This window comes from Paralichthys olivaceus, chromosome 7 (genome assembly GCF_024713975.1).
Source record: "Paralichthys olivaceus isolate ysfri-2021 chromosome 7, ASM2471397v2, whole genome shotgun sequence".
NCBI lineage: Eukaryota > Metazoa > Chordata > Actinopteri > Pleuronectiformes > Paralichthyidae > Paralichthys > Paralichthys olivaceus.
Window position 1 is genome coordinate 10,552,867 of NC_091099.1, and position 12,240 is coordinate 10,565,106.

The 12,240-nt window shown below is 41.9% G+C and overlaps 1 protein-coding gene across 4 annotated transcripts in view; it reads right to left on the minus strand.

Moving 5' to 3' along the window:
- LOC109624519 (zinc finger protein 469) overlaps nucleotides 1-12,240 on the minus strand; it is a 181,391-nt gene that overhangs the window by 37,697 nt on the left and 131,454 nt on the right. For all 4 annotated transcript variants that reach the window (XM_069528426.1, XM_020079257.2, XM_020079258.2 and 1 more), the window contains one exon: nucleotides 4,100-4,313. The gene's annotated coding sequence lies outside the window, so the exon portion shown is untranslated. The remainder of the gene's footprint in view (nucleotides 1-4,099; nucleotides 4,314-12,240) is intronic.

A 12,240-nucleotide genomic window follows, 5' to 3' on the forward strand; every position in this document is an offset into this window, starting at 1 on the left:
AATTCTAAGAGCTTCCTGATGTTACACAACAAACTAACAACGTTTATCTGCATGATGGATTGTGCACAGAAAACTAAATTAAATGAAGGGGTGTGTTGCAGAAAATGCAGTTTGAATTGAGGGATTACATTGGATGCACATTTTTTACTGTCTGTACATAGACTGCAATAAAAGCTGAGTGAGAATGAAGTTAATCACGCCGCTATACATTCAACATCTCCACTCAAAACAATAAAAAACAAGTTATCTGCCTCAGGAGCTAAATTACTGTAACTATATAGAGACATTTTACAGCATTGCATTAAAGGATAATGAGACCGAAAGTTCTAGTTAAATCTATGAATGTCCTCAGATCTACTAAAAAATATTTCTCCAATTTATTTTATTTTCCTGAACCAACTTGGCTATAGCTCATTAAAGTTTGAGGCAAATTTATCATCCAAAACAGAGGAATGGAGTGGAAGCACCAGCAAAATTTAAAACATATGAAAATAATTTTGATTGGGACAGGAATCATCATAGAGAGGGAAAGTGTGTAAAGAATCTATATAGGTTAATCATGAATTAGCATATTAGATGCATCATGAAGGCAAGACTTAAACTATACATTTTAATATAGTTGAAAATTATTTGGGCATAGAAATTAAGATTTGGCTTCTTAGTTTGTTTATTGGTACAAATTTGTAGGTTCTCTAAAACTTTTAATGGCTGCGAGCAAATCTTGGGAGTGTCGAATGAAATGATCTCATTATTTATTATTTATGATTCAAAACTCATGTGCTTCAGGTATGAGTGAATGAATGCTTTTCCTCTTGCAAATGCTGTATTTTTGTTTCACATTAAAGTCGCAGCAGTGTCAAACTCTTCACAGTGTTATTCCCACGGGCCATATCGCATCTTTTTTTGCATTTGAGACTGAAAGAGTAGTACTTGTTTCTCAGGGGAATATCTAATCTATGGTGATGTCAACATTAGTTGCAAAGCATTGTGGGTGTTGTCAGTTAAAATTTGAGGAAAGTAGTGTGCTATATGCCTGCAGAGCTGAAATGAAAACCAAACTTAAATCTGTTATTCTGACCTTTGTACCCTTTGTACACTAACGTCAGTGTGAACGCAGGTTTTTAAATGCAAGTAAAAGGGTGATTAACTTTAACGCCACAAGACAAGTTTGCTTTTCTCTTTTTTTATGTTAGAAAGCAGTATGAAGGCCAGTGTCTATGTTACAGCAGTTTTTTATACTGTTTCTCTCCAGTCTCTTCAGACTCAAAGCCGACTGAATGATTACTGAGCGCTGCTGCAATCGTCACAGCTGGAAATTGTGGCTGAGATGGCAAAGAGTTGCAGAAGTTACTGTCAGAGGCGACGCACGTCATCATCATCGAAAATTAGCGAGTCCACCCCGATGTCAATATCCCTTAATGCTGATTGGAGCTGGAACCGATAAATAGTCATTTGATGCTGGAATAAATGCCGATTGTACCTTTTCCTACTGAGGAAAATAATCCAGATGTTAGTGGGTGTTACTGGGTTTTGCTGTCCTGTGCATTTGGAACATAAGCCATTAAATGAGATTTAAAACTTTGTGTCAATATCTGGTAGGTCTATTATGATTAATATTATTCAGTAAGGATGGCAAATGTGCATTAAGCATAAAAATAATGGGTATGCCCCTCTCCTCTGAGTCTTAAATCCCACTTCCAGCGGTCATCTTTCTTTTCACACTTCAGTCTCTGCACATTCTTGGAGCTTAAAGTCACTTCGACTAAATGTATTTTCATCACACGATCCCTGGGGATTTCTCCTGAGAAGAAATATTTTCACTAAGACCTACTGTTGCAAGTGATGGTATTTTCATATTTCTCCCTTTCTGTAATTGTGCACGCGTGGTGACGGCGGTGGTGGAGGTGGAAAAGGGAGGGGGTGTGTGCACTGGAGCTGTCAGGGAGTCTAGAGTAACATTAAAGAGGAGCGTGAGAGGCAGGAGGTGGTTGCGGGGTCAGAGGTCAGGTTGCCCTGACAAACAAATGAGCATGACAGTAAGGAAGTCAACAAAAGATGCTTTCCTCTGGAGAACTGCGGAGCCATAGCAACAGCAGCTGCTGGCAAACACGTGTGTGACAAATGTGCCCTCTGAACCAATGACAGGGGCTCAATCTTCACCATATGGAGTCGCCACACAAACATGTCACACAAACACAGATAATGACAGTGGGAGAGACACAATTAATAATAGATAAATAGATAAGGAGGCGTGGGATATTGATAGGATGTGACAAACATTGTTCACGTGGGAAATTCCACAACACGGAGGAAAGTTCCCTGAAGACTTGCTGGTGGTCTGGTTACAATACAAACGCTCTCACAGACGAGCCGACTGCTCCACTGGGGTTAAATGTTATGATGAATCCCTGCTGGGAAAATCATGGGTGAGATGCTGCTGTTAGCTAGACTGCAATCAAGCAGGTTTTTACTGTGGGCGCTATTGTTGCACGTTGGGGCTTAATGACCAGCAAACTTTCTAATAATGGCCTCCTTCTGCCATTATATCCCACTAAAATCCCCTTTTATACACAGTGTCCTGAATGACAGAGCAGATGAGGCCAATATGTTCACACACAGCACTCCTTTATTCTTCCTCTGGGTTCCTTTAGGAGAGTTTTCATATATAATCCTCTGATCCCCTGATGATCCCTCTTCATTCACGTCCAACTCTACATTACATAGTACCCACAATGCTTTCAATCATTCCTTTTGATTTTCCATACTTTTGTTTCAAAACTTTATTTTCCTCAGCTTATCTCATGTTATTCTTTTGGTATTTTCCTCTCTCTTTCTCTCCCCCTCTCCAGCTCTGGAAAGTACATTCACACAGTTCAACTGTGACACAAGGACCGTCTCCTTCATGGCAAACCATGCTTGTGTTTTTTCAATTAAGTCAGGCTCCTGTACACTATTCATTTGGGAAACCATAATTCTCATGGCCCGGCAGAAAACTAATGGAAAGTCGCTTAGGTTTTTTTTTTCCGGGAGAGGTATCGGAAAGACCCGTTCGCTAGAAAGCGTGTCAGACTAGTGGGGATGGTGAGTAAAAGCGTGGGAGCACCACAGTGAGAATACAGTCTGAGTGAGTGTTGACGGGAGGCAAAAGGCCTCAAGCAGGAGTATCAGGGTGCAAGAGCTCATGGGGTGAATGAGAGCAGGAAGGAGGTGAGGGAAAGTAGACAGATGGATGGATTTCCAAGGGGGATGTGGATGAAAGTGAGTGAGCTGCAGGCCGGATCTGAATTGCCCAGCGGGGAGGAGGACAGAGCCACTGAAATCACTTCAAAGCCTGGTGTCACTGGGCTGCAGATGAGCACAGACAGCCTCCTGTCCTTTTTATTTACAGAGATAAACCCCAAGAGCCTGTTGCATCCATCTACCTTGAGCATCAAAAGGGCAAATAAACATATCCACACATGCCCACACACAACACATCCACATATTCAGCTGTCATAATATTACCCTGTGCATTTAACAGCTCATTTGATATTAGAGGGTGGTGTCACTGTATGGCTTTTTATTAGATGAGCACTCAACCAAAGCAACTGTAAAAGTCAACAGAATGATATTAAATCTACCAGAGAAAAAGCTTTTCTGAAAAGCCGAATTATAACTCTGTTACTAAAGTTCCCATTCCTTACTGGCCCCATCATCCTTTTCACAGAACTGCTAAGCCTCTGTCTGACCCTCTTCCTCGACTGACCAGTAGGAGCCATTTATCACTATTAACATAAACCTTTCACTGAACGCTGACTCAGTCTGCACTCACACATAAACAGTGTAGGAAACTTGCATAGACGCACTCATACAGCATACCCATGTGTGCATGCTCACACATGCACAAGCGCATACATACCTCACACTGCACGCGCACAAACACACACACACACACACACGTGCACATTAAAAGTGGGAGGGACTTAACCCAGACAACCCCCTTTACACCCCCACCAACCCACCCACCACAATAATCAACAGAGACAGACAGACAGTGAGAGAGAGAGACAGGCAGAAGCAACACAGCAGCACACAAGAAGCAGACAGTCTGAAGTCTTACCTCAAGAGTAATGCTGTGGAGCCGACGCAAGGGAGAGCCTCATGACTGTGGCCGTCTCTCAGAGTCCTGGTCTCCTTGTATGTCTCAGCTTTGGGAGGCTGAGCAGCGACACAGGCCAGGCAGCGCACAGTGGTGCAGCGCTCGGCACACTTTACAGGCAGGGAAAGCAGCGGAGCCACGCAGATCCTGGGCTCGTCCGCTCACACTCTGCCTTCTGAGGATGAAAAGAGAAGACTTCATTACCAGCTGCAAGACCACGCCTCCACCCCGACAGTCTCCCTCCTCCCAAGCCCTCCCCCTCCCTCCTTCACTACCTCCCCGCTTCCCTTCCACACTCCCAGCCAGTAGCACGCTCCAGGGCCTGTCCCAGCCAAGAGAGGGGGGAGCAGTCTGCCAGAGAAAACCTCCCATCCCACCTCCTGCCAGGGCTGTGCAGTGCACAGAGAGAAAGAAGGACAGAGAGACACAAGGAAGGAGATGGACAGTCAAGGAGGTGGCATATGATTTGTATCCACAAATCTTCTTTGTTTTGAATCTTTGTTAAGTTCACTACCTCAGAATTAACACTTTTGCCGGTGGAGCACTTGTGAAGGAGGAAGAGTGTGTGAGGCGGAAGGGTGAAATTAGTGAGAAGTGAAATGAAGAAGGAAACAGAAGGAGAATTAAATATTTTACAAGTGAAGTGAAGACTGTGCGGCAGTGGGGGGATTCACCGGAGAGGTGGAAAGAAAAACACAGACGCTCAGAGGAAGACAGAGAGCGAGAGTGATCAGTTTGACAGCTTCAGAGGGGAAAGTAAAAAGCGTTTTACAAGAGGTTGATCGAAGTTCTTATTGAGACTTGATGTAAGAAATTCACATCAAAAGTCTGTCGCTAAAGAGAAAGCGTGACTGCGTGTGTTTGTGTGTGTGTGTCTGTAAAAGTGTGCATGAGTGTGTGTGTTAGGTTCAAGGGGGTGGGGACACTAACACGCCGGGATGTCTGTCTCGGCCTGTTTGTGTTTCTATAAACCTGTCTGTAAGTCTCACCAGCTCTTTACAAACTGCTTCCATCATCAACACCCTGGATGAGACTTTTTGTCTGTCTTCAGTGAGTCTTTTCCCTCCACCTCATTCTCGCTGCCTTTTCTTCTTAAGCCAAAAGTGAACTCTCTCCTCATCAGACGGGGGAAAATAGGCCTAAAAGCATGAGCTGTTTACTGTCTGTAATTATGTGGGGCTGGGTACACTCAACCCAGGCCAGCGCTGCACCCTGCCCCCAGTGCCACCACACACAAACCTAGCTATACCGAGTTTAAACCGGGCCATGGCACAAGTGGAGAGGAGTGAAAAGAAAAAGAAAAGAAGGTTCAATGTCTTGGATCTATTTGTAAGACAAAGTCATTGAACGTAGGGAAAAAAAAACGATAAAGCACTTTACAGTTATGGGTGCATTGGAGGTCAAAACATACTGTATGGTACTTGACATGAAATCGCAAAAAATAGTTTCGGAGTTCAATGACAAGAGAAGTTTCATGTAGTAATTTCCTAGAATCTCAGAGGAGTAATTTACTGGTAACTGCTGTAGGTCAGTCTTCATTTCATAGCATGACAGTTCAGCCTTGATCCTGCTGAAAATTAGAAAGAGCCATCACCACAGAGCATCACTACCTCAACCATGACTGCGGACTGCCAGTCCAGCATCTGGTATCCCATCTGAAGTGCTTTCCCAGTGCTGAGGCAACATAAATCTAAGATACTGAGATATTATATTCAGTAAAAGAACAGATGGAGATACAAAAATATCATATTACAAAATGTAGACAAAAAAAATTCTTAGAATTACAGAAGAGGAACAAAATAACTTGAAAGTTGCAATGGAATTTTTCTGGCAGCACGTGATGATGCAAGCAGGGATTATGCAGATCTCCCACACTAACATTAACACCTACACAGACCCTCTCTGTGGCATTATAGTGTCAAATTTACACGGGTCCACAAAACAGCACTTAAAGGTTATGGGCTCCCTTCAATGTGGGCTGTGAAAGCCCAGGCCTGGGGTTGGAGCTCCAGACAGTAGGAGTGGGCTGGTGGAGGGACGACAGAGAAGGCAGTGAAATTAATTTCACTGCTTTTTTTTACTGCTAAGAAACACTAATCCTGCAAAACCAGAGACATGAACAGCCTCTCTGTGGTGCTTTATGTGTAATCTGAGGCTTTAGTGACAGAGAAAAGACTAATCCAACATCTGAAAGCTGTAGTTTGTTTACTGTCTCACTATGTAATCAAGAATTGTCATTACCGAAACGATAGTAAATAGATAAAAATAGCATTAAGTGGTGGTATAATGAGGAAAATTAAAACAGTAATGACAGCCTGTCAGTCGTACCTTGTTGCACAAAGGTATGATTGCACCTCGGGATCAAAAACTGGGATTTAAAAATGGAGGTAGATTTCACTGTGAGGAGACAATTTTATATCCAGCCACTAGGGGCTGAGTTGAGCTGTATAATGTACATACAGTGGATTTAGAGAGAGGGATGAGGTTTGGTACGAACCCTTTTACACAACACCACTCTCACCCTCCATGTGTCTTTTAGGGAGGATGCACCTTTGTGCCTCACGAGTGCACAACTGAGGTTTCTGTCCCTGCTTTATCTTTAGGATTCTGTAGCGAATCCTACCACATTTATTTTATCATTCATTTAATCTAGTGCAGCACACATACTGTACAACAATTCATTAGAAAGATTTAAAATAATAAATGTTTTCATTCCTGTTGCTGTAAAACTGTATTCAGTCCAAAGACTGAAACAAACACATAGCTTTCTCTAATGGGAGTGCCACGTGCTGCATGGTGCAGAAAATCTGCTAGTCATAAACAACAGATTGGACGAGAGGTCATAAAATGTCCAATGATTGCACATAAACATTATGATTATGACTTATGATAAAAAATGACAACATCAGATGTAAAGGGGGGATTCTTACACAGCTGTAGAAAAAAACAGCCTGTGCACAGAGCAGGCTGCAGAAAGCATGGCTCCATCATCTCACAGGAACTTCACATTAAAGAAAAGCTAAAAACATTTTGCCTAATTGACTTGATTTCAAAAGCCACAGGAAAAGGTCTGACTGCCGGGCATCACACACGTTTGGCTAAGCACCAGACTGGTGTGGGCCACAGGGAGAAACACATTATAGTAGAGCATGAAAAATTGTAACGCCAATAACTGCAAATACTTTGTGGTAAGAACACACAATGGGATTTAAAGTTTATATAGAACATGAGGAACAGCATGAGTTTTGGATGGAAGCTGGAATTATAATGGACTTCAGGATTCAGTCATAGGTTGCTGTAAAATTGAAATTCCCTCTTAACAACCTGAATCAAAAGCAGAGTTGCGGCAGATGGAAAAAAGGGTCTTTCTGTGTTCATCACACAGGAAACCTTTGTGAGATGCATCAAAGTGAAGGAACCTACGTTTCCAGGATGAATCTGGAGAAACCTGGCCAGAAGGCATATGCATATCAGGAGACATCAATGGCTTGCATTATACTAGTCTAAACACATATATCAGGTACTAAAAACACATCTTCATACTTAACCCATAGACTCAAATTCTCTCTGAGGTGTCTCATGGACTGCGGAAGATAAGAAATCATATAAAACACCAATGATCCCCATATAAACAGTTTTAATGACCTATTCTAAACTTCCATATGGGAGCAACACCTGGGTCAAACATAACTCATTAAGGCAGACATTTATTGACCCACTGTAAAGTTAAATATATTCCTCTAAAGCTAAATATAGCAATGGGAAAAGCTTGGTTAATGCTCTCCACAGAGGCCTCTGTTTTCTTCTGAAGAATACAGGGAAACAATATTTATGAACCAATGATGGATTTCACTGTAAAAGAGGATGAATCAGTGCAGCCACGGCAGGGAGACGGAGTCAAGTGTCTAACCCTGGCCGTGTGCCACAATAGCTGGTGCATGCTGAAGCACACAGTCATTCATCTGTGGTAACCTGGACTGCTTCTGGAGCAAGACTTGACAAACCTTGCTATAGCAAAGATTAAGCCTCAGGTCTGTGTTTTATACAATATTTACTTCAGCTTGACATGCAAGTATCTAGTTAGCACGTTAAGTACAGTAAGAGCACTGTTTTCCTTCCAAGTTGTAAAATGATATCTGCAACCTTATTTTGCCAAAATGTCTGCAAGGATGTACAGGACCAGGGTCATTCCAGGCTCTGTTGGTGACACACCCAGAGCCCCAATGAAAGGCCTTCCATCGCCACCAATACCAACTCTCCTGTAACTGTCAATTATGTGTACTGAGTGTAGGCACTGACTGCATATGGTGACATTATTCCATGACTCACTGAGTAACCCTAACACCTGAAATGTCCAATAAAAACAAGTATGTTAAAACTTTATAGCAGGAAAATCCAGTACTTTACAAACACAGGGATCAGTTCTTTGTGTGTTTGTGCATGAAAGTGTGACATGAAGGCTCTGCAGACAAATGAGACTGGGTTTAAACTCAAGCTGCCAGTAATGGTGTCTGACCAAAAGGTCTAACACATCCATTCCCTCCCTTTGTCTGTGCAGCTTTTGGGTTCTGGAGCAGCTGGGTTGAGTGGCCAGCCTCAGCTCAGGGAATTTCACACCTACAATGGCCATGACCAGCGACGGGCAGAGTCCATCACACCCTGGTGTGCCATTTCTGACCCAGAGAGCCCAGCAGCCATGAACACATGCTCTCCCTCAGGGCAAACACGGGGCACCCCAGCCAGTGTAGACTTAGCAGCATGGCGATGTGTACTCGCCCTGCACTGTGGACCAGGAGTGATGATGTTCCCAGGAAGCCAAGGGCTGGGGGCTAGGGCTGTGATGAGTTGGTGGTGGGACTGCGGGGTTAGAGGTGAAAGAGGAATTGTTGAAGAAATGGTGAAAGCCATTCCTCAGACCATTACATTTAAGATAAAAAAGCTTCAAAGCAACCACAGCTCCAGACAGGAACAAATAATTGATAGTGTGAGTTAGACAAAGTGGTTATGGTTAGTGATGTTCACATTTGACTTTTTCTTTCTGATAACACCTCAACTCAGACAATCTGCTGATACCAATATTCTACTTTTCCAGTTCAAAGCCGGTGGACAGTAATTTACCTGCAAATTTGACATGAGGTAACATAACATAAATCTGAGGAGGCAACTTTCTGTGGATGAAGGAATGTAACCGATAGTAGACACTACTTTATATAATGATGATGACAAAGTAACAAGTGGGACAACTACCAATGGATCAGGTAGCACAGATGCATACCCAGGAGAACAAGTAGCGTGGTTAGGTAAAGATCATTAGCCATGGTTGATAAAATGGCGAGAAGAATGGCACTAACTCCACAAAGGCCCAAACGTCCCCTTATGAAACCACATTTAGATTTTTATTTTGATCATGCAGTTTCACACACTCTTAAATATCAGTCCCCTAAAAACTCTTTCTTTTGTTGAAAAAAAATTCCTGGATCTGTCCCTTGATTTGGATCTATACCAAAATGCAATGTGTTCTTACTTGGGTCAATGTACCTTGTACCTATCCATCACCCCACCCGGCTTAAAGTGATACTTCTTACAAACATTGCCTTGGCTCTGAACGTTGGCAATGAATGTAAATCATCCACTATGAATTGTTTTTCTAGCAATGCTGCTGTGAGTTCACCATTCATGATTATACCATGGTGGGTGCTGGTGAAAGCAAGAATTATGTGAGAAAAAAACTGAAAAAGGATTCATGGTACACACGAAACTTGGCTTCTCCTTACAATTATCTTTCACAAAGAATAATTATTATGTTGGTTAAACCTAATGAATGCTTTGCCTAAATGTATTGCTTGCATAGCTGCACTTGGTATTTAATAGATATCCATAGAAGCATTCTTTTATTCTTGATTTCTATCGAATTTGTTTTCAAGCATTTTTTATTTTTCTCAGCACATAAAAAATAATGTTTTCATCCTGGGACACCTAAAAAAGCCCAGCTCATTTACTAATCATGTTCACACAGTGACACAAGTTAAACACTATGCTGTGCTTCGCTAGACTGGAGTCTCAGGCTAAACTGTAGTTAATTGAAGGGTAACTGAGGCAAAATGTAAATTATGTCTGGAACACAGTGATAAAGTGATACAATTAAATACTACAACACATATCAGTGTTTCCTCTTTGGGCTTCTTTATCCGGTGTCTTTATTTTGTTCGATTGAAGCGTCTGGGTTGAAATAGAAAAGGGCGGTGGATAGAGCTGCCATTGAACTGTAGCGGAGCCACAGCAAAGCAAACATACAGATGCCTGGCCCTCATCTGCACAAATAGGTCTTTCAATCCTTCCCCTCACTTTTGTCCCATCAATACTTCACTCTTCATGGAGACCAAAGCCACCAGCTCCAACCTTCCCTGTGTGTGCCCCCCTCCTCAAACACACAGAGAGGTGAATGGTGTCTACTGTACCTTCCACCGCTCCCCACTCTGTGGGGTAGAACACATTCTGACAGACCTGTATTTATGGCCGGCTGGAGTCATGTTGGAATGAATCATGAAAAGGACCAAAATCATCTCGCTGGATGTTCATTTATATTAAGTGTTGGTCAGCTGTGTGGGTCTGCGTGTGTGGCCTATGAAGAGAGAATGGGGCATGTGTGAGTGTGTGTATGTGCGGGGGTGGAGGATTAAGATAAGCCCTCTAATGAGCAACAGTGTATGTTTATTATCACATGTTTATTATCTGTCTGTGTCCGTATGGACGGATACGCTATGTGTTCTCTCTGCTGAGACTGTGTGTTCTGGTCCAACATTATGAAGACAGACAGTGCAGCCTTTTAAATGTACTTATAATACCCTAGAATTTTTTTGATGTGCAGTGGTCCTCACCAAATAATAAATAAATAAATAAAATTTGAAGGCGCATAGAGCGGAGAAATGCCTTTGCAAAAATATAGACACACTGATCATGATTCATTTTTGGCATCATGATATGGATATCTTGCAACTTGTTATTTCAGGATTTTTTTTTCATATAAAAAAAATTCATAGCCTGGCTTGGGGTAGTTTATCGATGACAAAGTTACTGCTCCTTCTATTCATTCATCTGTGAAGAGATGACTTTCTATCTCATCTATAATGAAAGGGAAACTCAGAAATTGAATCTGGGTTAATTGGAGGCTTTACTAGTTACTCAAATCCAGTGGGTGTCTTTCAAAGTTATGGCCATTTTGCAGCTAAATCTTGCTCAGCTAAATGCTGAAGGGAAAGCAAGACTCATGATTTCATACTAACTTAACTAACTCAGGATTATGTTATCTTCCAGTTTAGAAGATGAGAGTGGTTTATGTGTAAAACAAGGCCTGTATTTGGACCTCACTCTCAAACTGGAATGTCAGGAAAGCTCTTCATGCATCAAGTATTCAAACTTAAAAGCTCACATACATACGACCCACAGGAGCGTACCTGAGACAGGTGTACCGAATCTTCTTCGTCATGGCAACAATAAATAACATGTTGTTAGGGTTGTGGAGCAGTCACAGTCACACAAACTGATCTTCGTGACATTGAGAATGAGATGTAGTTCTGGATTTAAATAAGTATCATTGTTGTCATGGTTTCAGTAATACATACACAGTTAACGTTGTGGAATGCTTTTGTATAAAATAAACGTAAAACTATTGGTTTAACGCAGGAAATGAACAGTGACCTCCTGTGTGACAGTTTTGTCGACCATCTGTCTGCCTCATCCCTTCCTCCTTACATAGACTTTGTCGCTCTTCATACTGCGTCACCTGACTTTCACTTTGCTCCAATAGCAGTTACATGGCCACTAAAAGAGGAGCAATAATTACAGTGGCTGGTAAATCTTTCAAACTGTTTCATTTGTTCAATAAACATATGGGCCTGTGAGTGTTGTTTCAAGACAAACTTGGGGGGAAAACCTTATCCTTTAATTATCAGCACTGTTAGTTTTATGCAATGTTAAAGGTCCAGTGTGTAAGATTAAGGTGAAAGGGATCTATTGGCAGACATTTAATGTAGAATAATTCTCATGTTTTCACTAGTTGGTTTCATCTAAATTGTATAAATTGTAGTTTTCTTAACCCCAGA